We start from the raw sequence: 5582 nt of genomic DNA on the forward strand, positions 1-5582 counted from the left end.
ATCTATTTCTGCTTTATTGACTATGCCAAAGCCTTTGACTGTGTGGATCACAATAAACTGTGGGAAATTCTGAAAGAGATGGGAACACCAGACCACCTGACCTGCCTCTTGAGAAACCTGTATGCAGGTCAGGAAGCAATGGTTAGAAATGGACATGGAACAACAGACTGGCTCCAAATAGGAAAAGGAGTACGTCAAGGCTGTATATTGTCACCCTGTTTATTTAACTTATATGCAGAGTACGTCATGAGAAACGCTGGGCTGGAAGAAGCACAAGCTGGAATCAAGATTGCTAGAAGAAACATCAATAACCTCAGATATGCAGATGACACCACCCTTATGGCAGAAAGTGAAAAACTAAGGAGCCTCTTGATGAAAGTGAAAGAGGAGAGTGAAAAACTTGGCTTAAAGCTCAACATTCAATCAGAAACTAAGATCATGGCATCTGGTCGCATCACTTCATGGCAAATAGATGGGGAAACAGTGGAAACAGTGGCTGACTTTATTTTTTGGGGCTCCAAATTCACTGCAGATGGTGAATGCAGCCATGAAATTAAAAGACGCTTACTCCTTGGGCGCAAAGTTATGACCAACCTAGACAGCATATTAAAAAGCAGAGACATTACTTTGTCAGCAAATCTCAGTCTAGTCAAGGCTATGGTTTTTCCAGTAGTCATGTATGGATATGAGAACTGGACTATAAAGAAAGCTGAGCACCAAAGAATTGATGCTTTTGAACTGTGGTCTTGGAGAAGACTCTTGAGGTCCCTTGGACTGCAAGGAGATCCAACCAGTCCATCCTAAAGGAGATCAGTCCTGGGTGTTCATTGGAAGGACTGATGTTGAAGCTGAAACTCCAATACTTTGGCCATCTGATGCGAAGAGCTGACTCATTTGAAAAGACCCTGGTGCTGGGAAAGACTGAAGGCAGGAGGAGAAGGGGATGACAGAGGATGAGATGGTTGGATGGCACCACTGACTCAATGGACATGAGTTTGAGTAGACTCCCGGAGTTGGTGATGGACAGGGAGGCCTGGCGTGCTGAGGTTCATGGGGTCGCAAAGAGTCAGACACGACTGAGTGACTGAACTGAACTGAAAACCAAGGCTGAGCTCTTTCCTGTGTTATCCCGGCTCTCTAAACACAGCATCAGACACACTACCAGCCCGCTGGGATCAAGCGTAAAGAAGGACCCAGCTTGTGATCTGGACATGGGGTCGACTGCACGAGGGAGGCAGGCTGTCAAGGCCTGGTTTGGAACACTGGGCAGCTAGTGCACCTCGCTCTGGGCAGCCCAGTACTTCCACTCAAGTCAAAAACAGCTCCAGAGTACCAGCTCCAAAGCCCACAGGCAGTGGGCTCAGCATTACGGGAGTTTCAGTCACAAGTTCCTCCTGCCCTGGGGGACACAGAGGCTGCGTGACCTTGGCCACAGTTCTTCTCACCCCTGCTTAGCTGCTGCTTCCTCAGCCACCTCCACCAGTATCCTCTGCCCTTTCAGACCTCGTTCCCCATCACCCACACATGTTCCCTCTCTGCAACACACAATGCTTGATTATGTAAAATGTGTTTTCTTATTCACCATGGTAGATTTTTAATCCACAGCTTCCTACTCTGGGCCTTGGCCCCCTGAGGTACAGCAAGACATTGACCTTCTCAACTCCTGGGGCAGCCTGACCACGTCTGGTGAAGCCGGAGCTCTCGGGCCAGCTGCTTGCCCCAGGCAGGGGCTTCAGACCTTATCCTGTACCTCAGCATGTCACACGGACACGAGCACATTACACGTGTGGTAAGACATGACAGTGATGAGGAAGCCCCACTCTTAACTCTTCCATGGGTGGACATTCAGTTTCCTCAGAAGGACTATTATATCTCGAGGTCTCAGACTCAGTTACACTCTTCAGGATCCCCTAGGTGACCAGCTTGGTGGTACTTGCTGCTGCTGCTGCTAAGTCACTTCAGTCATGTCCGACTCTGTGCGACTCCATAGACGGCAGCCCACCAGGCTCCCCGTCCCTGGGACTCTCCAGGCAAGAACACTGGAGTGGGTTGCCATTTGTTTCTCCGATGCATGAAAGTGAAAAGTGAAGTCACTCAGTCGTGTCCGACTCTTAGTGACCACATGGACTGCAGCCTACCAGGCTCCTCCACCCATGGGATTTTCCAGGCAAGAGTATTGGAGTGGGTTGCCAATGCCTTCTCCAGGTTCCTACTGAGTACCTCCCTAATCTCCAGTTGGATTATCAACTTTAACTCAGAGCACCTAGCTTCATAGTGTTTCTAGCACAGTGAAAAAAAGAGAATGTAGCCTACTCCCATGGAATTGCTACACACAAAGCAGAGACCACGACAGCAATGGAGCGTGAAAGGGAAGGTTGCTGCATGAGGGCAGGTGGGCCCGGAAGAGGCTGCCCTGGGACTCCCAGGTGAGCCTGGCAAGGTTCAGGACTTGAGGGGCTGGCCTGGTGGGAAGGGAGTGCGTGCACTGGAGAACAGTGGGCTGTAGAATGAAGTCTATGAACAACAGAGAGTCCTTGTAGGCTGGTAAGGGTATGTGTCGTGGATGGGTGGGGCCAAGGTTATGGAGGCCAGTTGTCCTGGTGTGGGCTAACGTGGGTCCACTCTTTGCTGAAGGCCAAAGCAGGAAGCTGGGAGGGATTGGGGGCAGGAGGAGAAGGGGACGACAGAGGATGAGATGGCTGGATGGCATCACCGACTTGATGGACGTGAGTCTGAGTGAACTCCGGGAGTTGGTGATGGACAGGGAGGCCTGGCGTGCTGCGATTCATGGGGTCACAAAGAGTCGGACACGACTGAGTGACTGGACTGAACTGAACTGAGAGGAGGAAGGGGCTGATTCAGGAGGTGTAGCTTAGAGGTTTGGTAGGCAGTGATGGGGTTTCCCAGGTGGAATAGTGGTAAAGAATCCACCTGCCAATGGAGGAGAGGTGGGTTCGATCCCTGGGTCAGGAAGATCCCCTAGAGATAGAAAAGGCAACCCACGCCAGTATTCTTGCCTGGGAAATCCCGTGGACAGAGGAGCCTGGGGAGCTACAGTCCATGAGGTCGCAAAAGAGTCGGACATGACTTAGCAACTAAACAACAGCAACGGGCTGTGATGATCACCTAGATGTCAGGGAGGGAGAGCAGAACAGGCGAAGGTGACATGAGGATGCAGGCTGGGGCAGGCAGGGGGCGGGGCTGGGGCAGGCAGGGGGTGGGGCTGACAGCTCTGCAGAGCCTGAGAGCTCAGTCCTCTGCCTGCCTCACCCTGTCCACCTCCCATAGTCCGAGGAGCCCCAGGGGGGGTGCCGCCTGCCTGCATCTCAGGCAGGATCACCTACCGTGGCAAGGAGCACAGCAGAGCTTCCTGACAGCCGAAGGCTCAGAAAGGGCTGCAGGAGACAGCCTCGGTGACCAGCTCATGGACAGCAGCACAGCATTCCACGACCTGGTTAAAACGGGGGGGAGGGGGAGGGGGGCTAAGAGTAAGCAGAGGCTCTCATTTCAACTGCTGCCCGTTCCGGGGAGTGGACAAGATGGTGGAGGGCTGAGTGGTCAAAGGCCTCTCTCTGGCTCTTGGGCAGCCTGCTCAGAACACACTCCCCACTGCCAGGCGTCCCTGTGCTCCACATACTGCTCACCCCTGCCTTCCCACAATGGAGAACATGGACCCAGCAGGCACAGTCCTTTGGACATAGCCGGTGGCCACAAATGGTAATTCTCACCTACTGTTTCCTCCTGAGCACTCTCACTTCCCTGTGGGTCACTCTGAACCATGGTGTGGTCAGCAAGCCTACCCTGAGCACCCCCAGGCAGCCTGCTATGAGTGACTAATATTAGGCAATAGCACAGCACATCCCAGGCAGACAGAGATGCAGTCCTGGAAGACAGGAGATACCCCAGGATGATGCAGTGAATGGCAGTAAACCAACGCAACAGGCACGGGAGACCTGGTTCTACTTCTGGCTTTGCCAAGGCACTTACACCTCTCTGGGCTCAACCTCTGGCTCCATCTCCCTCCAGGGTTCTAGTGAGTCAGGGAGCAACCAGGCAGTCACATCCTTAGCAAACTACTTTCTTACAGAGGTGTGTGCTCAATCACGTCCTACACTTTGCAACCCTATGGACTGTAGCCCACCAGGCTCCTCTGTCCATGCTATTTCCCATGCAGGAATACTGGAATGGATTGCCATTTCCTTCTCCGAGGGATCTTTCCCACCCAGGGATTGAACCCACATCTCCTGTGTCTCCTGCACTGGCAGGCAGAGTCTTAACCACTGGGCCACCTGGAAAGCTCTTCTTACACAGAGAGGTGAGGTGGGGGTGTCACTACTCTTATTTCCCAGCTCCCCTCCTCAAAAACAGGGTGAACTAAACTAGTTCCAGAACCACTCATATTTCGATGATAAAAAGCAGGAACAATATAAAGCTTTAGCTTAATCAGGAAGCCAAACATTGCAAGCAAACAGAAGGCAAGAAAGGGCTGTTAAGGGCTCAGCATCTTGTGCAACATGAGACTTCACTACTACGTCACTGGCATGACTGACCTTAACGCCGTCTTCCCATTAACATGGAAATCCTCTTTAGTGGACATTAAGTTCTACTTTTATTTCAAAAGGTCTGTTGGAAAGAGAACCTCACTGGTGTTATTTTGTGGTTTCCCTGCTCTCTGCTCTAAGGAGGGAACACAGGACTCAGTGGAGCTTTAGATGGAGCCGGGGCAACTTGGGGAACCTCTCTGCCCCTTCTCTCCGCCCGCCCCCCGACTCATTTTACCATTCTCTCTGTAAACTGCCCCCTATGACCGCCGCCCCTGAAGGGCCGGAGGACGCAGGAGTAGGACCTGCCCACTGGCAGCCTTCTTGTTTGCCCTGCACTTTACAATTTATGCAGCAGTTTCACCCCCCAATTCCCCGAACCTCAGAGTGGCAACCGCCCCACTTCGTAGCTGTAGAAACTTTGGCTACCAGAAGTGCAGCGACCCGCCACGTTCCCACGCCGGGTGGGTGAGGCTGGGGGGGGGGGCCCCTCTACTTCCGGGAGGGCCGTGCCGGGGTCCCGGAGGAGGCCCCGCCGCCTACCGAGGCCCTCGGACTGTGCGTACCGAGTCGTAGCCAAACACCTACCAGCCTGCCAGGAGTCCGCGCCGCGCTTCCGGGTGTGGTCACGTGACCGACCACGTGACCACCTGGGGCCGGATTGGAAGCTCGCTCCGCCTCTAGGTGGCTTAGGCGTCTGCCCGCCGCCGTGCACTTTGCTCCGGCTAGGTAACAGGGACCGTCGAACCTTGGCTGCGACCCTCACTTCCTGCGGGACAGTGGCTATCGCCCTCCGGTCAACGAGGAGGGCGCCGAGGCCCACAGTGTGCGGGCTTCCCCGGCAGCCGTCAGAGGCCCCTGCTGCATCGGCCACTGCGCTGGGCCCCGCCACCTGCCTAAGCGCAGGCCACTCCCCACCTAGGTTCTGGGAACGTCCCTATTTTACAGAAGCGAAAACTGAGGCCCAGAGAGAAGAAATCACTTGTTGAGGACAGAGTTAGCATCAGAATGCAGGTCTCCTGGCTCCCCGTCTTTTCCTCA

The 5582-nt window shown here is 53.8% G+C and overlaps 1 protein-coding gene across 5 annotated transcripts in view; it reads right to left on the reverse strand.

Annotated features, from left to right (window-relative positions):
• Window positions 1–5177, reverse strand: part of HPS1 (Hermansky-Pudlak syndrome 1) — a 24456-nt gene extending 19279 nt beyond the window's left edge. Inside the window, exons 1-2 of one of the 5 annotated variants that reach the window (XM_010833100.1) lie at window positions 5130–5177; window positions 3345–3451 (exon numbers count right to left, since the gene is read on the reverse strand). The gene's annotated coding sequence lies outside the window, so the exon portion shown is untranslated. The other 4 variants (XM_010833103.1, XM_010833102.1, XM_010833104.1 and 1 more) reach the window with 4 other exon arrangements.
• Between the last annotated feature and the right edge of the window lie 405 nt (window positions 5178–5582).

Source organism: Bison bison, unplaced genomic scaffold (genome assembly GCF_000754665.1).
Source record: "Bison bison bison isolate TAMUID 2011002044 unplaced genomic scaffold, Bison_UMD1.0 scf7180017862979, whole genome shotgun sequence".
Taxonomy (NCBI): Eukaryota; Metazoa; Chordata; class Mammalia; order Artiodactyla; family Bovidae; genus Bison; species Bison bison.